Source organism: Grammomys surdaster, unplaced genomic scaffold (genome assembly GCF_004785775.1).
Source record: "Grammomys surdaster isolate TR1022 unplaced genomic scaffold, NIH_TR_1.0 267, whole genome shotgun sequence".
NCBI classification, from domain to species: Eukaryota; Metazoa; Chordata; class Mammalia; order Rodentia; family Muridae; genus Grammomys; species Grammomys surdaster.
The window spans coordinates 3,474,085-3,498,205 of record NW_021604708.1 but is presented as its reverse complement, the minus strand read 5'-3'; the positions used below and the strand labels follow the sequence as shown (position 1 = coordinate 3,498,205).

The 24,121-nt window shown below is 42.9% G+C and overlaps 10 non-coding genes across 10 annotated transcripts; 8 read left to right on the top strand and 2 right to left on the bottom strand.

Moving 5' to 3' along the window:
• Positions 1–2,988: 2,988 nt before the first annotated feature.
• Positions 2,989–3,061, top strand: Trnav-aac. The gene has a single exon. It is a non-coding gene; the product is annotated as a tRNA-Val (tRNA).
• A 181-nt stretch (positions 3,062–3,242) lies between these two features.
• Trnaa-agc lies at positions 3,243–3,315 on the top strand. Its single transcript has one exon. It is a non-coding gene; the product is annotated as a tRNA-Ala (tRNA).
• Positions 3,316–4,192: 877 nt separating this feature from the next.
• Positions 4,193–4,265, top strand: Trnav-cac. The gene has a single exon. It is a non-coding gene; the product is annotated as a tRNA-Val (tRNA).
• Positions 4,266–4,473: 208 nt separating this feature from the next.
• Trnaa-agc lies at positions 4,474–4,546 on the top strand. Its single transcript has one exon. It is a non-coding gene; the product is annotated as a tRNA-Ala (tRNA).
• A 9,898-nt stretch (positions 4,547–14,444) lies between these two features.
• On the top strand, positions 14,445–14,517 carry Trnav-aac. Its single transcript has one exon. It is a non-coding gene; the product is annotated as a tRNA-Val (tRNA).
• A 212-nt stretch (positions 14,518–14,729) lies between these two features.
• Positions 14,730–14,802, top strand: Trnaa-agc. Its single transcript has one exon. It is a non-coding gene; the product is annotated as a tRNA-Ala (tRNA).
• A 4,146-nt stretch (positions 14,803–18,948) lies between these two features.
• On the top strand, positions 18,949–19,021 carry Trnav-cac. The gene has a single exon. It is a non-coding gene; the product is annotated as a tRNA-Val (tRNA).
• Positions 19,022–19,252: 231 nt separating this feature from the next.
• Positions 19,253–19,325, top strand: Trnaa-agc. The gene has a single exon. It is a non-coding gene; the product is annotated as a tRNA-Ala (tRNA).
• Positions 19,326–21,673: 2,348 nt separating this feature from the next.
• On the bottom strand, positions 21,674–21,747 carry Trnai-aau. The gene has a single exon. It is a non-coding gene; the product is annotated as a tRNA-Ile (tRNA).
• A 2,230-nt stretch (positions 21,748–23,977) lies between these two features.
• Positions 23,978–24,051, bottom strand: Trnai-aau. Its single transcript has one exon. It is a non-coding gene; the product is annotated as a tRNA-Ile (tRNA).
• Positions 24,052–24,121: the final 70 nt, after the last annotated feature.

The following is a 24,121-nucleotide window of genomic DNA, read 5'->3' as shown; positions in this document are numbered from 1 at the left end:
AGAAAGTGGATATGTATACATATATACACAGTTTGAAAAACAAGAAATCCAAAACCATACCTAGAAAACAAACACTGACCAGTGTATGAGCCCTTCATGGATCCATCCCATCTGCCTTTCCAGCCACTTTTCCTGTCTCTATTCTCCTTCATCAATCCAAACGACACCATGGTTCTGTCACTTGGACTGCCTTCCTCAGCACCTTCTGAAACTTCTCTTCCAACAGCCTGAACTCCTGGCCCCTTGTTCCCTTCCTCACAAGCTCAAGTGCATTTCTCCTTCAAGATTAAGTCACATAGAATGTCAGGCTGGCTTCCCCTGACTTCCCCTCCTAAGGTGAGCATCCTGCTTCTGTGGGGCCGAAGCACTGTCTTATCTCTGGAGTAGCTCCTCCTGTTTTACAGTAATTGTTGATGTTTTTACCCTGGTGTTATTAGTGTGAAGATCTAACGTTATCCTTGACTCGTTAGTCTTTCAGTTTGGTAAACAAATATTCACTAATTCTTTGAGTTCTGTGAGGAGAGGTTTTATAAGAATCCTAAATAGTACACTTTCTGCACTCTACTACCTGTAATGTTTGCTTTGACAACCAGGTTAGGAAATGTCATCTGCTTATGACAATGATAAGGAGTGTCAGGAAGTTCTTGGTCTAAACAGTCACATAGCTAATAAAAGCAGAATTACATCTTCTCCTGGGTCTCTGTGAGCCTACTCTGTCCACGTCAAGCCTCTTCTACAGGAACAATGGTAAGAACAGAGTGAAAGTTAAGGGGAAAGATACTAATCTGTGGTTGGTCTGTGTGACTAGAGCCCAATAATGAAACATTGACAAAAGCAAGTGTTGGCTGGACTTTGTACAAACCTCTAATCTCAGTACTTGGGAGGCAGGCATATCTCTGTGAATTCAAGACCAACCTGGTCTACATAGTTAGTTCCAGGACAGACAGAGCTACACGCTGAGTCCCTGTCTCAAAAACAAAAACAACAATAAGGAAAAAAAGAGAAAGAGGAGGAAGATGAGAAGGAGGAAGAAGAAGAAGAGGAAGAGGAGGAAGAAGAGGAGGAGGAGGAAGAGGAGGAAAAGGAGGAAGAGGAGGAAGAAGAGGAGGAGGAAGAGAAGAGGAAGAAGAAGAGAAATGTTATTGAATTCATTTTGTAGATAAATTACCAGTTTCCAAAGTTGGGTGTTTAAGGCTAGTGCCCTGTCCTGTGGAGCAAGTGGAGCCTGCTACTTCAACTGGCTTAAGAACTCTGTACTTTGCATTCTTAGGATATTTCCAGTTCAGAAAGTGCATTATGACTTCATAACTAGCTGTGGGATCTGTGGTGTGGAGTCACAGCCAAAGCTAGCGGACTCCTACTTGTAATGCAGAGTGGAGTCGTGTGCAGTTAAGGTCATTGTGCCCATACTTGCTGCATCTCAGTTGGCGATATGGACCATGGATTAGTTTGTTTATGTGAAGGCTATCCCTGGAAATTAGTTACAGACTGATGAGGTTAAATATGAGGAAGAGTGCTCTCATTTTTTAAAAGTGATCTTTAAATGACCCTCATGTATGTCTGTGCACAGTGGACAATATATCCCCTGATGCTGACATGAACTGCCATGTGAGTGTTAGGAGCCCAGGTCATCAGGAGGAGCATAGATCCCAATGACATCAGAAGACACTACAGTAGCCACTGTTATTTCTGTCCCCAGGTTTGTGGGTGTGATAATAAAACCACCTCATTTAAGCTGCTTACTGCTGAAAGATTCCTAGGCTAGCTCTCTCATAACTCAGTATTGGAACCTTATGTCCCAATCCTCTGTTCTACCTCATGAAAACTTTGAGTCAATGACAGTCTGTCAATGTGCAGGTCAGTGAGACACACCCAGACACAAGCAGATACACACACATACACACACACAAAGTATTGTTCTGGACATTCTTTTGAGGAGTGCATTTTTATTGACTGGAACCAGCCTTGCTTGGCTGTTAATATCCTTAATTGACATTTGCCGAGCACCAACTCTACCCTCAAAGATAAACAGCCACTTAAAATGGAAAGAAAATTCTGAAGGTAAAGTGTCAAAATGCAAATTGTGTACCAGGCAGTAGGACAGCCAGAGCCTTCCTTGAGAAATGAAAATATGATTGTATTCTGTGGACGTCTGTGCACTACCCAGACCATGAGTGAATCTTTTGCCCGATGCTAACATTGCTTCAGCCCTTCCCTCATGCAAGCAGACGTTAATCTAATGTCAATTACTGTAGACACTGAGGGTGCTGCTCCAAATGAACCAGGAAGAAGGGAGCCAGCTGAGCGAGCAGGCGGGAGCGTCACACTTCAGGCATTTGCTATCCATCCTCAAAAACGGAAAAGAGCTGCTGTTGCTGATGTATGGAGAAAAGAAGATGTTTGCATAATTTTAATAGGATATAAATGATTACAGACACTAAAGACACAAGCATGACAATTCCTCTAGAAATTTAGCAATGGGGAACATTACCAAAGTCCTGAGCTCATACTTGCTTTGTCCATGGTAATGAATCCTTATCTTCTGGGACACTCGTGCCTTCACATTCACAGCAGGATTACTCCTAATAAACAAAATACAAAACCAAACCACTGTCTATCAACGGACAGATGAAAATACAGCAGACACACACGGAACGTTAGCTACTCCGCCCTTCCTAAAGAGGCTCTGTCACTTGCAGTCACTGGAATGAAGAAGCTGAGGACAAGGTGTTAAGTGAGTTAAGCCAGCCACAGAGGAACAGCTTCTACAGGACTTCACTTACAGCGTGAAATCTGAGTATTCGATTGGCAATAGCAGAGAATAGTGGGGTCACCAAGGGCTAGAGATAGAGGGGCACAGCCACCATACTTACATTGACTTAGCTACCCCGTAATACATACATATACAAAGAATGCCATCATCAAACCATTTGCTAAGAAACCTTAGAATCTACGTGTAGAAAGTAGGGAGAAACAACTTTCTAAGACGTTTCCGTAGTGTAGTGGTCATCACGCTCGCCTAACACGCGAGAGGTCCCCGGTTCGAAACCGGGCGGAAACACAAGTGTTTTTCTCACTTTCACCTGTTTTCAGACTCTCAGTTCACTCCCTACACTTTTGAGCAGTTAGAAGATATTAGACTCACGGTTTTCTTATAGCAGGTAACTTGTGTGGAAAAAAAAAAAAACAGTGGAAGTTCTTGGCATAAAAGAAAGTACAAGAAAAAAATGTTTCTGTGTCTTGGGGGATTAGCTCAAATGGTAGAGCGCTCGCTTAGCATGCGAGAGGTAGCGGGATCGATGCCCGTATCCTCCAACTACTATTATGTTAACTAGATTGAGGACTGAAAATTACACTTTCCTCTAATACTTTAAACAAAAGTTTCAGTACACACTCACTTCCCATTTTCTCACATGGTGCACTCTCTAGTTTGTGTATTTAACAATTGTTTCTTAGCGTCCCCATTTGTTCTTTCACTCTGTGCATTTAAAGAACGCTTCTAAGCGTTTACAAACGTTGAGTCCGAACTTTTTCTGTGAGACCATATTAGGGCCCCCTCTCCCCCTTAAACTGAGCTGTTCTGCCCACCGTTCTGGAATTTTCCCCATCCTCGTTCATCTTTTGCCCATTCTACCGCCATGGTAGGAGGTTTTTCTTCGCCTCACCCCCAGGGAACTACCCTGCACCACTGCAGCCAGCATCGTGAGGACAAAAACTCCATTCGGCCTGAGTGGAACCTGCCCACCTCCCTACTAGTCTCAATTTTCCATTTCTAAGCTCTGTGACAAACTGAGCATCTTCCCTTAACATGATGCTGTGACTATTTGAGCCACCTGCGGAGCGTCGCTCAAAAGCTCTTTGGTGTCTACGACGTTCTCCTCCATGTGTCTCCAGTTGCTCAGGCAGGCCCTTCCATCCTCCTTCCTTCTCTGTGTGTGACACGTTAGAGATTTCCCTGAGATGCACTGATGAGTCTCCACTCCTACAAGCCCCTCCCTCTGCTGAGCTTTTTCCCTTACTCATGGAAGTCACAACTTTCGATCCTTCCGTGTACAGGATGTCGCCTCTCTACTGTGGCTTTTTATCTTTGGTTTGGTTGCATTGCAGTTCTCACTGTAAAGGCGTCCAGATAACTTTGTAGCAAATTTACGGTATTTTGGATGGTAAAGTGAGAGAATAGGGTCTGTAAGGGGTTTCCGTAGTGTAGTGGTTATCACACTCGCCTCACACGCGAGAGGTCCTCGGTTCGAAACCGAGCGGAAACAGCACTCCTTTTCTCCCTTTCTCTCGTGTTCTCAGAGTCTCAGCTCATTCCCTATTCTTTTACGGAGTTAGGACAAGCTCAGCTCCACGGTTTCTGCCTTCACTATCATGCTTTCCTGAGCTCTAGCTACACCAGGTACCTGTGTGATGACCAGTGGAGACTCTTAGCATCAAAGAAAGGACAAAAGAAAAAAAGCACCTTTGTGTGTCGGGGGATTAGCTCAAATGGTAGAGCGCTCGCTTAGCATGCGAGAGGTAGTGGGATCGATGCCCACATCCTCCACTTGTTTTCAGCACCTCTCCAGCCTGACAATCTGCCTTTCCAAGTTTCGAAATTACAGACTTTAAAAAACCCTTACGCTCTTGCTCCCTTCAGCACACACTCACTTGCCAGTCTCTCATACACATATCATATGCTTCTTATTTTATGTATGCATTTGATAAAAGTTTGTGAGTGTCTCTATTTGGTCTTTCACTCTCCAGACACTGGGGCAGAACCTCTTCTGTGCCACCGGGTTTAGGACTCCTTCCTTAATTCTCTATATCGTGCTGCGCTGTGACCACTTGAGTGCTTCTCTGCAGTCTTCCTTTTCTTCCTCCACCTTTTGCTCACAGGCTCCGCATTAGTCGAGTTCTGCACCTCGCAGGCAGGGGGCGTCCCACACCCCTCCATTCCACCATCATCATCAATGTGGACAAACCTCCACTTGGCCAGAGGACTGTGGCCCCTCCCCGATAGTCTAAGTTTCTCATTTCTAAGCTCTGAGAGAAACTGAGAATCACTTTGCTATGACCATTTGAGCCACTTGCCTGGGTTCTCTCAAAAGCTCTCCAGCATCTACCACATTCTCCTCCAGGTGTCTCCAGGTGTCTCAGCTCTTCCATCCCCTTTCCTCCCGGAGTTTTACACAGACGCCACTCCCCTGCAATAACCCCTTTTGTCTTTACCTTCAGAAGGCAGTGTGGAATGTCCTGCAGTCTGCTCTGCCTCCTGACAGAGACTCTAACTAAGAATGCTCCCTGCTGACATTCCTAGTGTGAAAAACAACCATTAAACCCACAAAGGACACCTCCACCAGAGCAGCTGAAAAAACCTGAGTGGAAACTCTTGGTTCCATAGCGCCTGAATGGACAATCTGACCCAGGACATCCTCCGTGAACCATCAAGATCCTGAACAGATTTTTCTTCTGTTCTGGAATTTAAAGTAAGATTATGGACAGTTGTTTTTTGCTTTTGTTTTGTTTTTTCTAGAAGAATGAAGTAGCATGCATGCTTTCCTAGCCATCAGAAACAAGAGACCAAGGACAATAACCATTAGGGTACAGCTAGGGGAAGAAGAGGAAGAGAAGCTCTAGGTTGGAGTTTAGAGGCACAATCTGCAGACTTACCTCTGCACCTCAGGTGAGGAATCTTCCAACCTAAACAAGTAAGGAAACGGCCGTGTCTGGACACACAGCTCATTTGCAGGCTTCTCTGCTTGCTGAAGTGCTGGAACACACATAGCCTAGTCCAGAGACGGACACTGGGTCTGGAGATGAACAATTTGCTCTCTTCCCTCTAGAAGCTGTAATGGCAAGAACACACTCAGTTGTTCTTTTTGGCAGGAGAATGTCCTCCTGCAGCCTGGGCCTAAACGCCAACTTGGTCTGGAAACACCCTGGTAGAGTACCAGAGGGATGAGCCCAGCTCTGGAGCAGGAGTCTATAACCAGGAGCCCAGTCTAAACTCAAGGCTGTGGAGGTCAGGGGATGTTAACAGATGAGTTACTGTGTAGACCTGGCAGGGACAGGGGAGTTAGGGCAGAGAAGAGCTCATTATTTGATACTCAACCTCTGCTTCCATATTCAGGCCTTGTCACTTCCCAACTCTGAGACCCTGTGAAAAACACTCTACCTGAGCCTACGTTGCATCTGGAAAGAGCAGATGTGCACAAGACCTTTTGCTGCCAAGGTTCAACTGGAGTACAAGGAATAAACTCAACAAATCTTTTAGAGTACTTAAGAGCATATGTAACTAGAAATCACAGGATATTTTGTGAATTATAAGGGGAATGTCTCCACTTGTGCAGAGTATTAGTCCTGGTTTTCTGGAGTAACAGAACTTATAGAATGAAGCTGTAGAGAGAGAAAGCAGATTTATTAGGGTGACTTACAGGTTGTGTGTGGTCCAAAGAATCCAGTAGTTGAATCCACAAGGCTGGATGTCTCAGCTGGATTTCAGTGTATATGAGAACCCTGATAAGTAGTCTCTCGCACCAGTGAAGGAATGGACTTGCTAGCAAAGCAAGAGCAAGCAGGCAAAGACCAAAATCCTCTTCTTCCATATCCTTTTTGTAGGCCACAGCAGAAGGTGGATGTGAATTAAACTTGTATCTTCCCGATTCAAAGATCCAGATCAGAAGTCCACTTCAAATAATATAGCTAAGCAAAAACTTCCCAGGTTTCCCTAGCCATTTGGGGGTTTTAGTTAATTTCAGATACAATCAACTTGACAACTAAGGATAAACATCACATACAGACACAGATGGAAGCAAGGGATACAACAGAATGGTGTGGACGGAGAATGAGCTTGAGGATTATTCGCTTGCTCATTCAGTCAATGAACAGAGAACCTCCTGTGTTATTTTGAACAGAGAAGAGCAAGAAGAAAAGACTCACAAGGGAAGAGTGCCAGAGGAGTGAAACATGAGGTCAAGGAGGGCACAGGGCAGTTGCAAGTGAACCTGCTCCCTCAGCTCAGAGGGTCTTGCTTAGATGAATCCCAGAGGGATGTAGATGCCATCCTTCTGGATGTGAAATGCTTCAGATGCAGCACTAGCTGCTAGGGTGCAAAATCCAAGTGAGGCTTTGTTCTTTAAAAGCTGCAAGTGGGTACAGGGTGCTTGGAGACGAAGACATTTCTAATGTGAAGCTGTGGATGGGAGAGGCAGTCTCAGTACAGCTGCAGGTCTGTCAAACTCCTGACCTAAGGTCCTAAGGTCCAACCTCAGAGAGGGCAAGGAGGCTTCCTTTTCCACCCAGGGTTGATTAGTTGCTTGTGTAGCAGACTGATAGTGGGTGAAAAGAAATGACTAAAGAGAATTCCAAGACACATTTGAAACAACAACAAGAAAATCATGGCCACCGATGGTTAGTGATCACATTGAAATCAACTCCCAGTGTTTTGACCACATGGGTAATGAGAAGATTTAGGCCACACAAGACACTGCAAGTAAATGTCTGCTCTTACTCCCTATCATGTGACGGAAGAAGCAGGACCAGTCCCTTCTCAGTTTGGTATTCTGAATGTGCCTGGCTGCAATTAAAGCACAAAAGGGCGTATTAATTCATTGGCATATTTATTCCTCTAACAAATCAATCCTAGCAATTTCCATTGTGCAATGACTGTGATTGTTGTAGTGTTTCCAAAGTAAACGAAATTCAGAAATGTTGAGAGCTGAGTTGATCAACTGAGGCTTTCCCTTCTACCATAATGTATGGAGGAGAAACCTATCTCCTCAAAACCACCTCAGCGCCTCCATGTTCAATGACAAAAGTGTTCTCTTCAGCAATCTGCCTTAACCATCAGATTACCAGGAGTAACGAATGGCCTTGGGAATAGCCTGTGATGTTTGAAGGTTTCCATGGAGCCCCTTAGGCCAATGTTTCAACAAGATGTGGCCCATTCCTGGCCCTGGAGGTTTTACTTGGTGTCATTAGATATCTACTTATAGCATTCTCTCTTATTCTTGGTGACTCCATTTAGATTCCTTTCATATATATTTTAGGAAGCTTCTAACAATACGGTTTCCCTGTGGTTATTCCAATGGCTCTTGCTGTTAGTTGTCTCTCCCTATACTCCCTCCTTTACCTTGTCTTCCACCCAGCTACCTAGTTAATCCTATTTAATCCTCCTATTCTAGTTTCCTCTTTGTTCCTCCATAACTACATTCTGTTTTTTTTGTTTTGTTTTGTTTTTGTTTTTTCGAGACAGGGTTTCTCTGTGTAGCCCTGGCTGTCCTGGAACTCACTCTGTAGACCAGGCTAGCCTCGAACTCTTGAACTCAGAAATCCGCCTGCCTCTGCCTCCCAAGTGCTGGGATTAAAGGCGTGCGCCACCACCGCCCGGCCATAACTACATTCTGTTTCCCCTTCCTAGAGAGATCATCTCTTTTACCTCTGTCCTTTACTTAATACCTAAACTCGGTGGGTTTTTTTCAGATTATAATTCACGTATCAACAGCTTAAAAGCAACACCCACAAATAAGAGAGAGATAACATACAATATTACTCATTTGCATCTGAGTTACCTCACTCGGGATAATTTTTTCTACCTCCATCCATTTAGCTGCAAATTTCAGAATATCATTTCTCTTAACAGCTGGATAATATTCCACTGTGTAAATGGACTACATTTCCATTATTCATTCATCAGTTTGTAGATATCTAGGCTGTTTCTAATTTCTGAATATTATGAATAAAACAGCAGTGAACATGAATGAGCTAGTATCTCGATAGGAAAATGTAGAGTCTTTTGGATGTATGCCTCAGAGTGTTACAGATGGATCTTATTAACCTGTTTCTTTGTTTCTTTGTTTCTTTGTTTGTTTCTTTGAGACAAGCTCTCTCCATACAGCCCTGGCTATCCTGGAACTCACAATGTAGACCAGCAGACTTCCCTCAAACTCACAGAGGTCTGCCTGCATCTGCCTCCCAAATTCTGGGACTAAAGGTGTGCACCATCATGCCAGTTTTAGCTGGATTTTGAGGTAAATCTATTTCCAGCTTCCTGAGGAACCACCACACTAATTTCCAGGGTGGCTGCACGTTTGTACTCCTGCTAACCACAAGTGTTCTCCTTTCCCCACATCCTCGTCCCATGTGTCCCTTGACTTCTTGCTCCATTGTATCTGGAAGGCTACTGATTTTCATATGTTAAGCTTATATCATGAAACTTTGCTGAAGATTTTATCAGCTCTAGAAGTTTGCTTTATTGATCTTGACCATTCTTACTCAAGTAAGATGAAATCTCAAAGTAGTTTTGACTTGTACTTCCCTGATGGCTAACAATGTTAATCATTCTTAGTTTCTTGCCATTTATATTTCATCTTTTGAGGGCTCTCTGCTTAGTACTGTAGCTATTTTTAATTTTGCTGTTCTCTTAATGTTCAGTTGTTAAGTGCTTTATGTGCCTATGAGATGTATAATTTGTAAATAATTTTCCTCATCCTGTAGCCTACTGTTTTGCCAAAGGACGGTGTCCTTTGCTGTACAGAGGTATTTAGCTTCATGAGGTTCCATTATACAAATCCTACTGCCTGTGCTGTCGATATCCTGTTCTGAAAGACCTTTCCCAAGCCAATGAATTCAAACTTATCCCCTACTCTGTCTTCTATCAGATCCTGGGTATCTGATCTTGTGCTGACATTTTTTATCCATTGGAAGTTTTTTGTTTGGTTGGTTTTTTGTTGTTTTTTTGTTTGTTTGTTTGTTTGTTTGTTTTATGCAGGATGACAGATGTGGATCTATTTTTAATCTTGTATATGCAGCTGTCCAGTTTGCAAGCAATTGGGATGCAGATGCAGTCAGACTTCTGTCTCTTTTCCAGTTTGTGTTTTGCTTCTTTGTCAACAATCAGTTGTCCATAGGTATGTGAACTTATGCATGAGTCTTCAGTATGAATCCATTGATCAACAAGTCTGGTTTTATGTAGACAGCATGCTATTTTTATTACCATGGGGCCATAATACAACTTGAAATCTAAGGTAGTGATATCTTCAACCATTCTTTTTATCATTCAGGATTGTTTTAATATCCTGAGGTTGGTTGTTTTCTTTTTTTTATTTCCATATGAACTTCAATTTTTTACAATTCCTATGAAGAACTGTGTTGGAATTTTGATGGGGATTGTATTGAATTTGTAAATTGCTTTTGGCAAGATGCCCATTTTCACAATATTAATTCTACCAATCCACGAGCATGGGGGATCTTTCCATCCTCTAGTGTCTTCGTCAATTTCTTTCTTCGGTGGCTTAAAGATTTTATTTCTACATCCCAGGATGTTTTCTGAGGATACTGTGAAAGGAGCTGTTTCCCTGACTTCTTACTCCATTGTATGTGGAAGGCTACTGATTTTCATATGTTAAGCTTGTATCATGAAACTTTGCTGAAAATTTTATTAGCTCTAGAAGTTTGCTGGTGCAGTCTTTAGGAGCTTTTATGAATAAAATGTCATCTGAAAATAAAGATACTTTGACTCCTTCCTTTCCTGTTTGTATCCCCTTCGTTTTTTTTAATGCTCTTATAAGACTTTAAATACTATATTCTATAGATTGGAAAAAAAATAAGCATCCTTGCTTTGTTCCTGATATTAGTGTAAATGCTTTGAATTTCTCTCTGGCTTATGTTGGCTATGTACTGGCTGTAAATTGCTCCTGTGATATTGAGACATGTCCTTTGCATTCTTACTCTCCAGGATTTTTGTGATAAAGGGGTGTTGAATGTTGTCAAAGGCCCTTTCTACATCTAATGAGATGATTGATTGTATTTCTTGTCTTTCAAACTGTTTATGGGGTGGATTGTGTTTATTGATTTACATATTTGAACCACCCCTGAAACTCTGGGATGAAGCCAATTTGATCATGGTAGAAAACCTTTTTGATATGTTCTTAGATTTAGTTTGAAAGTATTTTTTTAGAATCTTTGTGTCTATGTCCATAAATGATAGTTATCTATAAATTTTTATTGGGTCTTTGCATAGTTTTGGTAGGAGATAATAGCTTTGTAAAAAAAAATTAGGAAGTGTTCCTTCAGTTACCATTTTGTGAAATAATTTGAGTTAGTATTATTCATTCTTCTTTAAAGGTTTGGTGGAATTCTGGGCTGAATTCATCTGGCTCAGGCCTTTTATGGGGGGTGGGGGGAAATGGGACTTCTATTTTAAGAGAGGTTATGGGATGGATATGGTTAAATTGTTTATTTGATCTTAACTTTGATAGGTAGGTCTTACATAAAAGGTATGCATCCATTTCTTGTACATTTTTCAATTTGGTGTAATATAGATTTTCAAATTATGTTCTTATGATTCTCAGTTTCCTCACCGTCTGCTGGAATGTTCCCTTCTTGTTTCTACTTTGGTTAACATGGATCTTCTCTTTGTATTTTATTTAACTTGGCTAAAACTTTGTGAACCAGGTTAATTTTCTCAAAGAACCAATTCATTTCATTGATCTTTGAATTTTTTATACATTTGTGTGTATGTTTGTTTGTTTCTATATCATTAATGTCCTGAGTTTTATTACTTTATTTCTTACTGTCTATTCTTATTTGGACGTTATTTCTTCTTGTTGTTCTAGAGCTTTCAGGTGTATCACTAAGTTAGTGCTGTGAGATCACTCCGTGTGTGTGTGTGTGTGTGTGTGTGTGTGTGTGTGTGTGTAAGAAATGCTTAGTGCTATGAATTTGCCTTTTAGAACCACCTTCCTTGTGTCCAATATGTGAGTGTATGTTGTATTTTTATTTTCATTCAATTGTAAAAAGAGATTTTTTCTTGGTTTCTGTCTTGACCCATTGTTCATTTAGTGGTGCGCTATTCCGTTTCCATGAGTCCATATACTTTCTTGTTCTCTTGACATTCAGCTTTAACCCACAGTGCCAGAAAAGACACCAACTGTTATTTCAATTTTCTTATATCTGTTGAGACTTTCTTTCTGTCCTTGTATGTGGCCAGTTTTGGAGCAAGTCCCATGAGAGGCTGAAAATAAAATATGTTCTTTAGTATTTAGTTGGAATGATCTGTAGATGTCTGCTACATGGGTCTCCAATTGACCCATGATATTATTTAACTGCAGTATTTCTGTGTTTAGTTTTTGTCTAGTGACCTATCTATTGAGGAAAGTGGGGAATGGAAGCCACCCATTATCACTGTGTGTTATGTGTGATTTTAGCTGTAATAGTATTTCAAATATGAACTTGGGTGCCCTTATGTTTGGTGTATAACTGTTTACAATTGCAATATTCTCTTGATTGATTTTTCCTTTAAAGACTATGTAGTGTCCTTCCCTATTTCTTCTGGTCAGTTTTGATTAGAAGTCTATTTTGTATGATATTAAAATAAGTTCACCTACTTGCTTCTTGGGACCATTTACTCAGAATACCTTTTTCCATCCTTTTGCTATGAGATGCTGCCTATTGTGATGATGAGATTTATTTCTTACATTCAGTAGAAAGATGGATTCGGCTTTCTAATCTGTTATTCTGTTATCAATGATTTCTGATAATTCTTGTGGTGTGAGGTTTTTTCCCCCCTCTCCTTTGATTTACTGTTCTGGGATTATTTGTTTCCTATGTCTATTTGAATGTGGCTAATCTCATCAGAGAGAAGTTTTCCCTCTAATTTTTCTGTAGAGCTGGATTGGTAGATAGGAATTATTTACATTTGTTTTGTTGTGAAATGTTGTTCTTTCCTTGCTAGTTGTGATTGACAGTTTTGCTCGGTATAGTAGTCTGGGCTGTTGGAGATTAAAGAGTTCTAGGATACCTGCCTAGGAAAGCTGTTAACAGGAAATGAAACCAGCCTATGAGAAAGAAGTATGTTGCAGTCAACAAGGCTGAAAGGAATTACAGATCTGAAGAGCACATTGACATCAGACATGGAGTTGCAGAGTTTGGAACTTGCCCAGTCGGTTTTTCATCTTGCTTTGGTCCAATGTTTCTTCACAGGGCTCCCTTTTAGAACAGTAATGTATATCCTGGGTCACTGTATGTTGAAGTTATGTGATCTGCTTTTTCATTCTAATTTTATAGGGAATTACAATTAAGAGATTTCATGAATCTCAGAAGAGACTTTGAACTTTGGACTTTAAAGGAAGTTTGAGACTGTTATAGAGTATAGGGACTTTTGAAGTTGAGCTGAGTGAATTTCAGCATTATGGCATGGCTACTAGCCTATGGTGGTGAGGGAGTGGGATGTGGTGGTTTGAATAGCAATGGCTCCCATAGACTATGGGTTTGAATGCTTGGTTCATAGGAAACGACACTATCAGGAGAAGTGGCCTTGTTGGGGAAAGTGCATCTCCATCGGGATGGATTTGTATGCTCAAGCTATGCCCAATAAGACACATCATCTTCCTCCTATTGCCTGTGAATCAAGATACAGAATTCTGCCTGCACAGCCATGCTGCTTGCCATGAAGATAATGGATTAAACCTCTGAAACTGTAAGTCAGCCTCAATTAGATGTTTTCCTTAATAAGAATTGCCATAATCATGGTGTCTCTTTACACCAATAAAACCTAAGACATTGAAAAAAAGTGTGGGGTGGGGGTGGGGTTTCTGTGTATCATTGGCTAACACAGAGAAAGGAATCATTAAGATATTTGCATGCAGTTCCGAAAGTGACCATAAGGAGGCAGCAGATGTCCTGAGATATTAGTAAATTAATTACATAAAATTGTCAAAGTTAAATTATAGACTTACATCTATATATCTTACATGGCTTACTTACCCTTTTCAATAAGACTTACAAGATGCCACATCACCCATTATAGAATAACTAATAAGTTTTCATGACCGTACACTAATAATTTTATTTCTTATTAGCTCTCTAGTACTCTACATTATGATCTGTGGGGATCAAAGTCAGGTCCTCTGGAAGATCAGCTAGTGATCTAGCAGAACAATTTCTTTAGAAAATGAGAAGAGAGCCACAGAGCCTGCCCCTCACATGTCCAGAGTAGTGGAATCAAGGTGTTCTGAAACATTGTCTTTTTGAGACACTCGTGCCTTCACATTCACAGCAGGATTACTCCTAATAACCAAGATACAAAACCAAGCTACTGTCCATCAATTGACAGATGAAAACACAGCAGACGCACATAGCTACTCCGCCCTTTCTAAAGAGGCTCTATCACTTGCAGTCACTGGAATGAAGAAGCTGAGGACATGGTGTTAAGTGAGGTAAGCCAGCCACAGAGGAACAAATTCCACAGGACTTCACTTGCAGTATGCAATCTGAGTGTTCACTAGGCAGTAACAAAATAGAGTGTGGTCACCAACGGCTAAGGAGGGACAGCCACCTTAGTTATTTTGACTTTTAGCTACCCCATGATAACACACATATACAAAGAATATCGTCCTCCTGTCATTTACTAAGCAAGTTTTGAATGCATGTGGAGAAACTAGGAAAATTTACAAATTTGGGGTGTTTCCGTAGTGTAGTGGTCATCACACTCGCCTAACACGCGAGAGGTCCTCGGTTCGAAACCGGGCGGAAACAGCGCTCTTTTTCTCCCTTTCTCTTGTGTTCTCAGATTCTCAGCTCATTCCCTACCCTTTTATGGAGTTAGGACAAGCTCAGCTCCACGGTTTCCGCCTTCACTATTATGCTTTCCTGAGCTCTAGCTACACCAGGTACCTGTGTGATGACCAGTGGAGACTCTTAGCATCAAAGAAAGGACAAAAGAAAAAAAAAAAACACCTTGGTGTGTCGGGGGATTAGCTCAAATGGTAGAGCGCTCGCTTAGCATGCGAGAGGTAGTGGGATCAATGCCCACATCTTCCATCTATTATGTTATAGAGAGCCTCATAATCTAGATTCGCTTACCCTCCTTAGTCTTAGGCTTTCCTCAGACACTCTAAGCATAAACTAGAGTTTTTTACATCCACATCATGTATTGGACAAGTGTTTCTGATTTGTCCTTTCACTCGCCAGACATTAAGTCAGAACCTTTTCTGTGTAACTAGGTTTAGGCTTTTCCTCTGAAACCATTCCGTGCTGTTTGTTCTCTTTCCTGCCTCTCTGGACTCTTTCTTTTTCTCCATCTCTTTGCTCACTCAACCGTGTTATCGGAGGGTTGTTTTGCACCTCACGGGAGCTACCCACAGTACAGCACTGCCTAGAGTTTAGTATTTCATGGACAAAACTCCACTTGGCCTGAGTAGGATGTGGCTTCCTCCCAACTAGTCTCAGTTTTCCATTTCTAAACTCTGTGTGTGTGTGTGGGGGGGGGGGCGCGGCGGGGGGAATCTTTCCTTAACAAGTTGCTGTGACTATTTGAGCTACCTGTCCAGTTTCTCTCAAAAGCTCTCCAGAGGCTACAAGGTTCTCCTTGAGGTGTCTCTGGGTGATCAGGCTCTTCCAACCACATTCCCTGACTGAGTTTTACACGGCCCGGATTCCCCTGAGGTGCACCGCTGCGTCTCAACGCAAGAATTCCTACTCTTCTTCCTCCCAAGAGCTCTCTCCTTTCTGCGCGCCGCCCAAGTCACATTTATTAATCTAATCCTTCTTTGTAGCAGAATCTCACCTCTCCACTATGATTTTTATCTTTGCTTTGATTGCATTCCTTGCGTTTGTTTCCGTTAGTGTGGATCTGTAACTTCTGGATCACATTTGGGCAAGGATAGAGTGCACGTCTTGAATACCAAAGTGACAGAAACCAAATTTATGTGTGTTTTCGTAGTGTAGTGGTTATTGTGCTCGCCTCACGCGCGTAGAGATTCCCGGTTCGAAACTGGGCTTGAACAGCACTTCCCATTTCTTTTGTAGTTTTCTGAAGATCTCAGATTTTCAACAGAGCAAACTGAAAGGAACTGCAGGTACTGTGGGGTGCTCCCCTCTGGGACCCAGATTAGGCATAAGATCACATCCAAATACCAATTTCCAAGCACAGAGCAAATACAAAGAAATCCATTAGTAAACAAGGCAAAGAAACAAAGTGGCTAAATCTGAAACCCGCAGAAACCCCAGCAAATAGCTTTGCAAGCATTGATTTTAAGATGGATTCTGTTTTCTAATCTGTTAATCTGTTATCAATGACTTCTGGTAATTCATGTGTTGTGAGATTTTTCCCCTCTCCTTTAGTTTACTGTTTGTCCTTTATTATTTGTTTCCTGTGTCTATTTGGATGTGGCTAATCTCATCAGAGTGAAGTTTGCCTTCTAATGTTTTCTGTAGAGTTGGATTGGTAGATAGGAATTATTTAATTTTTTTTTTTATGTGTGTGTGGAATGTTGTTCTTTCCTTGTTGGTTGTGATTGACAGTTTTGCTGGGTATAGTAGTCTGGGCTGGCATCTGTAGTCTCTCTAGCATTATAGATCATCTGTCCAGGCCCTACTGGCTTTGAGAGTGTTCATTGAGAAGTCAGGTGATATTCTAGGGAGCATGCCTTTATAAAATTATTTTTTTCTCTTTCAACTTTAAACATTGTTTCTTTGTTCAACATATTTAAAGTTTTGAATAATATTATGAGTCTGGGAGATTTCTTTTCTGGCCCTGACTATTTGGTATTCTGTGAGCTTCTTCTACTTGGACAGGCATCTCTTTTTTAGATTTGGAAATTTTTCTTCTATAATTTTGTTCTAAAAAAATACTCTGTCAGGCTTTGATCAGATGTCCTGAATTTTTTTACTAGATGTTTTTAGTATTAACATTTTCTTTGATTGAGCTATTTATTCTACCTTGTTTTAAAATTCTTTCTTGATTGTCTTGTAATCTGTTAATGAGGTTTATCTCTGAAGTTTTGTTTGACATCCTAACTGTGCCCTTCCCCCAGCCTTGAGCAAGCCTAAGAGATGAGACCTTGTTTACCACAATAGACCAAACAATAGGACTCCGGAGGTATGGCCTGGAGGTATTGCCTGCCCTTGGCAAAGGCAGTGCTTGCTTTGGCCTTGGCGCCTTTCTGGCTGCCTGTAGCCTGGTACACAAGCTGAGAAGAATAGACTTCCTGCTGAGCTTGCTTTGAGACGTCTCTGGCCCGGGATTGAGTATGGATTCCCCTCACCTCCAGCAGGATGGTTTCTGCTCACCCCCAGCGCTCACCCCCAGCCGGCTGAAGCTAGAAGGAACTCTGGGGGTGGGGGTGGGTTATCCCCTTTAAATTAAAAGTTGAACATTAAAGCATTGAGCCTCGATCAGAAACCTTTGTCCTGGCTTCATCTCTTCCCGCCCTCCTCCCATTCCCAGCCTCTCTTTCAGGTGAACCTGGTCGACTGTGGCCGCTGGCGGCAACACTAACTTTTTTATTTCAAGTTTTAGTTCAGTTTAGGTTTTTTGTACTGATTCTATTTCTACTTTCCTGTCTTAAATTGTTGTTCTTATCTCATTGTCTTAGGGTTTCTATTGCTGTAAAGAGACACCATGGCCATGACAACTCTTATAAAGGAAAGCATGTAGTTGGAGATGGGTTGCAGTGCAAAGGTTTAGTTCATTATCGGGATGGGGAAAGCATGGCAGCACTCAGGCAGACATGGTCCTGGAGGAGCTGAGAGTTCTACCTTTGGATCAGCAAGCAGCAGAAAGAAGAGTATGGGCCATTCGGCCTGGCTTGTGCTTCTGAAACCTCAAAGCTCACTTTCGGTGACACATTTCCTCCAATAAGACCACACCTATTCCAACAAGGACACATTTCCTAATCCTTTCAAATAATGCCACTACTTATGAGCTTTTAGAGGTCACTTCCATTAAAATTACCACATTCATTCAACTGTGTTTTCACACTTTTCAGTTAGGCATTTTTCTTATCTTTTTAAATGTGAAGGTCATTAAACTCATTCATAATTACTATTTTAAAGTCCTTGTCTTATGCTTTTTTGCATATATTGTATTTCTCAAGGTCTATTGCAATAGGGTTACTGGCTTTCTCGAGAAGGCATACTGTCTTGCCTGTCCATTTGAGCTCCCCTGTGGTGCTAGAATTCAAAGTTGGGTCCTCTGAAAGAGCAGCTAGTGCTCTAGCATGACGATTTCTTTAGAAATTGAAAACAGAGCCACAGAGGCTTCCCTCCACTGGGCACGTGGCCACAGTAACGGAATTAAGGTGTTCTGAGACATTTGCTTTGTTCACCATAACGGATCACTCTCAGACACACTCTCTCCTTCGCGTTCACTGAAGGATAGATAAAACATTCACGGAAGGATAATTCCCAGAAGGTTTATTCCCAGTCTCTTGAGAATTCCTTCATCTACATCATGCATACATTGCTCTGTGCATTTAAAGAACGCTTCTAAGCGTTTACAAACGTTGAGTCCGAACTTTTTCTGTGAGACCATATTAGGGCCCCCTCTCCCCCTTAAACTGAGCTGTTCTGCCCACCGTTCTGGAATTTTCCCCATCCTCGTTCATCTTTTGCCCATTCTACCGCCATGGTAGGAGGTTTTTCTTCGCCTCACCCCCAGGGAACTACCCTGCACCACTGCAGCCAGCATCGTGAGGACAAAAACTCCATTCGGCCTGAGTGGAACCTGCTCCCCTCCCTACTAGTCTCAATTTTCCATTTCTAAGCTCTGTGACAAACTGAGCATCTTCCCTTAACATGATGCTGTGACTATTTGAGCCACCTGCGGAGCGTCGCTCAAAAGCTCTTTGGTGTCTACGACGTTCTCCTCCTCCATGTGTCTCCAGTTGCTCAGGCAGGCCCTTCCATCCTCCTTCCTTCTCTGTGTGTGACACGTTAGAGATTTCCCTGAGATGCACTGATGAGTCTCCACTCCTACAACAAGCCCCTTCCTCCGCTGAGCACTTTCCCTTACTCATGGAAGTCACAACTTTCGATCCTTCCGTGTACAGGATGTCGCCTCTCCACTGTGGCTTTTTATCTTTGGTTTGGTTGCATTGCAGTTCTCACTGTAAAGGCTTCCAGATAACTTTGTAGCAAATTTACGGTATCTTGGATGGTAAAGTGAGAGAGTGGGGCCTGTCAGGGGTTTCCGTAGTGTAGTGATTATCACGCTCGCCTCACACGCGAGAGGTCCTCGGTTCGAAACCGGGCGGAAACAGCATTCTTTTTCTCCCTTTCTCTTGTGTTCTCAGATTCTCAGCTCTATCCTATACCGAGCTTTATCTCAGCTCTATCCTTTTACGGAGTTAGGACAAGCTCAGCTCCACGGTTTCTGCCTTCACTATCATGCTTTCCTGATCTCTAGCTACACCAGGTACCTGTGTAATGACCAGTGGAGACTCTTAGCATCAAAAAAGGGACAAAAGAAAAAAAAGGACCTTTGTGTGTCGGGGGATTAGCTCAAATGGTAGAGCGCTTGCTTAGCATGCGAGAGGTAGTGGGATCGATGCCCACATCCTCCACTTGTTTTCAGCACCTCTCCAGCCTGACAATCTGCCTTTCCAAGTTTCGAAATTACAGACTTTAAAAAACCCTTACGCTCTTGCTCCCTTCAGCACACACTCACTTGCCAGTCTCTCATACACATATCATATGCTTCTTATTTTATGTATGCATTTGATAAAAGTTTGTGAGTGTCTCTATTTGGTCTTTCACTCTCCAGACACTGGGGCAGAACCTCTTCTGTGCCACCGGGTTTAGGACTCCTTCCTTAATTCTCTATATCGTGCTGCGCTGTGACCACTTGAGTGCTTCTCTGCAGTCTTCCTTTTCTTCCTCCACCTTTTGCTCACAGGCTCCGCGTTAGTCGAGTTTTGCACCTCGCAGGCAGGGGGCGTCCCACACCCCTCCATTCCACCATCATCATCAATGTGGACAAACCTCCACTTGGCCAGAGGACTGTGGCCCCTCCCCGATAGTCTAAGTTTCTCATTTCTAAGCTCTGAGAGAAACTGAGAATCACTTTGCTATGACCATTTGAGCCACTTGCCTGGGTTCCCTCAAAAGCTCTCCAGTATCTACAACATTCTCCTCTAGAAGCTGTAATGGAAAGAACACACTCAGTTGTTCTTTTCGGCAGGAGAATGTCCTCCTGCAGCCTGGGCCTAAGTGCCAACTTGGTCTGGAAACACCCTGGCAGAGTACCAGAGGGATGAGCCCAGCTCTGGAGCAGGAGTCTATAACCAGGAGCCCAGTCTAAACTCAAGGCTGTGGGTTAGATACCTGGGGTGTTAACAGATGAGTTACTGTGTAGACCCGGCAGGGACAGGGAAGTTAGGGCAGAGAAGAGCTCATTATTTGATACTCAACCTCTGCTTCCATATTCAGGCCTTGTCACTTCCCAACTCTGAGACCCTGTGAAAAACACTCTACCTGAGCCTATGTTGCATCTGGAAAGTGTCAGACATGACCAAGTCCCTTTAAACTGGATATGTGGAATAAGCTCAACAGATCTTTGAGAGTAGTTAAGAGCTAGTGAAACTGGACGCCACAGGTTATTTGTGGATCGCAGGGGAATGTCTCTAGTCATGGAGACACAAATGAAACAGATACAACAAAACAGTATGGACAGAGAGCTATTTGCTTATTCACTCATTCAGTAGATGAACAGAGAACCTGTTATGTTGCTTTTCAACACAAAAGAGCAGGAAGGAGAATGCTGGAGGTGTGAAAAGTAGGAAGAGAGGGGCAAAGGGTGTTAGCATTTTGTCTAGGCTCTGCTCCACAGTTACCTGGCGACAACCAGGTGTGCCTGACTCACTATAAAAAGGGCTGCTTGCCTCCTCCTCACTCTCTTCTCTTACTCCCCTCGCCCCAACTACTGTCCCCATGCCCTAAATAAACTCTATTACTATATGTCCTGTGGCTGGTACCTCAGGGGAAGGGATGCCTCAGCATGGGCCCTCAGAGGCACTCCCTTCCCCCACACCATACCGAGCCTCCACCAAACATATTCCTGGATTTTTTTTCCCTTTTTATAAAACACAACAAAGGGCAGTTCTTATAAGTGAGCCAGCTCACTCAGCTCAGAGGGGCTTGTTTAGATCAATCCCGGAATTTAAAGTATGTAAGAGCTGGAATGTAGCTTAGTGGCATTTTGCTTGCCTAGCATATAGAGCCCTTTGGAGAAATATCTGAAAACATCTGACTTATTGCATTATATTGTCTGAATATTTGCCTTCTATAATGTGACGGGGAAGCTCACTAAAAGGATCGTTGTAAATGCCACAATACAGAACTCTGCTGGGCTCCCTGGGAATGCTGGGAGGGACAAAGTTCAGGTTCACAAAACTGTCAGGAAAGATCTCGGCTGGAAGATGCCTTGGACCTCACTAAGCAGTTGGACACTGAGGAAGGGCTTGGGGTTCTGAACACGACATTCCTCAATTCAGTGTCTCTAGAATAACAGAAGGCAGAGACGAAGGGTCAGCCAGAGGCCAGGATTGCGTTTTTCTGGGAGTGTTACCTAGTCTTCTAATCCACACAGCTTTGCAGGAAGTCAACTGGTGAAGTCAGTGTGACTGGAGAGGAGGCACACTGCGGGAACCTGACAAGGAGAAAGACCCAGGTAAATCACTGCTGTTGTCCACGGCTTCCAGATTGATTCTTTCTAGTTCTCTACAAAGTGTGCTTCCAGGATGCTAACCCACAAAGTAAGAACGCAGCTAGATGGTATAGAGCAATAAAAAGGAAAGACTTTTAAAATGGTACGCCTTACACAGCTATACAGAGTAGATAGATCTCTCTATTCTGCCACATTCATCTTTCAGTTTGAAGGCAAAGTATAGTAGCTAAAAACGTAGCACACACATGGCCCGTACGGGGATCGAACCCGCGACCTTGGCGTTATTAGCACCACGCTCTAACCAACTGAGCTAACCGGCCATACATAACAAGGCTGGCCCTCTATGGTCTCTACAGATATTTAATGATGATAAAGTTGCCAAATGAAAGGGTTTTGTTTTTCAAAATTTTAAGATTTTTGTTAAGATGTAAAAAATTTACAAACCTCCCCTTATTCTAAGTAGAAAGTTTTTGTGAACAGAAAGAAAATTCTGTACCACAGCTACAAATGTCACCTTGCGCTCACTCATTCCTCAACTCGGTCTGTGGGACCCACAGAGACTGCAAGCCATCCTCTGGCCTACACGGAGTTCTGCAGCCCACTTCTCCCTCTTACCCACAAGTGACTATTTGAAGTCTTCCCAATTTTAAACAATTTCAGAATACATTCGCCAAAAAGCATTTAGATAACGCAGTGGGTGCCAGGTCTCCCCCAGATCGTGTCTCTCTACTGAGCTGCTAGGGCATCTCCCTAAGTCTTGTAGAGGCGATGATTCTGCACCGGCGGCTCCAGAGAGACCCGATGTTTCTGCCCAGACGGGCTGCGATGTTCCGGGCTGGTGGGACGTGGTCTCTCAGGACACTGTCACCGTCCGTGGAGTCGCTGCGTGTTGAGAAGAGTGCAGGACCAGCGCGTCCTAGTCCGTCGCAGGGACGAGTCCTCTTGGCGCATCCACGCTTGTCCTGGGTCGCGGTAATGCCAAGCTCTGCTCAGCTTGAACTAGGATTTACCATCGTCACTAGACCTGTAGCTAGCTGCTCCAGAAGTTTTGGGGACGCCAGCGCTTCGTGGCGTTTTTTATTGGCCTCAGCAGGAACCGGAAGAGGCGACAGGAATACCCTCTCGTGACACTCGGTCTTTCTTTAGTGAAGTCGCGAAGGAGTTAAGAGCTTTAGATTCTGAAATGAGTATTTTCGAGTCACCCAGAAGATATTTACCTAGATGACAACGAATATCTGTGACTCCAAAGTCGCCCTCAATCTCTGAGTGTGTAGCTGAGGAGGCCAACGCAGCGCATCAGCCTCCACCTCCCAGTCTTTGTTCTTCGGGGACCTTTTGGTGAAAAGATACCGTTGGTCCTGTTCTCTAAGGACTCTCAGAGCTCCAGTCCCCTAACTGGTGGCTTTATTGCGGCAACAACCACAAAAGTAGACAGGAACAAAGGAGGATTTTTAAAAGCGCGACGCGTGAGGTATGAGGCACAGCTCCGAGAAAGGTCCAAGCCACTGCACCACTCTAATCTCAAAGTGCTTTTACTGCCAGGTTGTCAGGACCCTAGGTTCTCCAACTGGCAGTCCAAGAGCTCTGCTGGGTCTTCATTTCACCAACGCCCTGTGTCCGCTATTGATCCAGTAATTCTCCAAGGTTAGAAAACCTGGGCGTGCGCAAGGGAAGTTGTTTCAGGAAATCCTTGTCCCACAAGCACCTTAAATTTGAGTACAGGACTCGATTATCAAAACTACTTAGCCTCAGCGTAGCTCTTGGGCAAAGCGAACGTAATTACTACATTTTAGCACGATAGTTAATTTCTTCGCGAGAAGGAGAGTTTGATCCCCGGAATTAAAATTAAAACAAAAATTTTTAAAAGACCAAGTATGCTAGGCTGTGCTTGTAATCCTTACTCTTTTTTTTTTTTTTTTTTTTTTTTGTTTTTTTTTGTTTTTCGAGACAGGGTTTCTCTGTATAGCCCTGGCTGTCCTGGAACTCACTCTGTAGACCAGGCTGGCCTCGAACTCAGAAATCCGCCTGCCTCTGCCTCCCAAGTGCTGGGATTAAATGCGTGCGCCACCACCGCCCGGCGTAATCCTTACTCTTGAGAGGTACAGACTGAAGCTATTCAGAAAGTAACAGGCCAAAGAGATACTACTATCCCAAAACAAAAACAAAAGTAACCCAAACCACCAACTGGATGGTTTAGTAGAGACCAGTTATCTTCTTAAATGTCCACACATGTATACAATATAATGAAAATATATTTATATCGTTTTATCTTGGGTTTAAAATTGTGTGTGTTCATCCACATGAACCATTCCACTATCTTAGACAAAGCTTCTCCCTGAAAAAGGTTACAAACCCTAGCACTGTAAGAGTTATTCTTGACGTTGTTTTGTGGAACTCTAAAGAAGTCTGATATACTAGGTCAGATTGAAAGAGGGTGGTGATTCCTGTGGTATTCTTTAAATGCCTCTGAGTAGATGTAAACTGTTTTTTGTTGTGCAGCAAATTTAGTTCTGTTTTGGGTTTATAGCAGACTAAAAACCAGGTACTATATGGCCCGTACGGGGATCGAACCCGCGACCTTGGCGTTATTAGCACCACGCTCTAACCAACTGAGCTAACCGGCCAACTTAGGGAAGTCTTACTATCTAACCCTATAGATGTGTAACATATACTTGTCAGTTGATAAAAATTTTT